Consider the following 453-nt stretch of genomic DNA (forward strand, 5'->3'; position numbering starts at 1 on the left):
CCATTTTATTGAATTTCTTGACATCATTAATGGGAGGGATCTGTTTAATGAGCATCAGGGCATTGATATTTACGAATGAACAATATAGTGACGGTTATCAGTTAATTAAAACAAGAAATCTAAGGCAATGCATTCGTGCGGAAGTAATGTTATTATAGCAGTACATTGTCTTGTGATTCCAAATAATGAGAACTTTTAGTGACTATATTATTATCATTATGTTTCACTAAATAAAATATAAAATAAATAGGCAATAAACACTAATGATATATAAATCAGAAACGCATGTAATTTATTTTTTCTTATACAAACGTTAGCTTTTAATGTCAAAACTACTAAGGGCCCCGGTGTTTATCGACTCTTTTTGGACCCTAGACGTTTATCGACTCCTTGGGTAGTCCCTTCGTCCACTTTGGAGACCCCTTGGCTAAAGGATAAAAGGTTGAACGCAAA

This window comes from Penaeus monodon, chromosome 29 (assembly GCF_015228065.2).
Source record: "Penaeus monodon isolate SGIC_2016 chromosome 29, NSTDA_Pmon_1, whole genome shotgun sequence".
Classification (NCBI taxonomy): Eukaryota; Metazoa; Arthropoda; class Malacostraca; order Decapoda; family Penaeidae; genus Penaeus; species Penaeus monodon.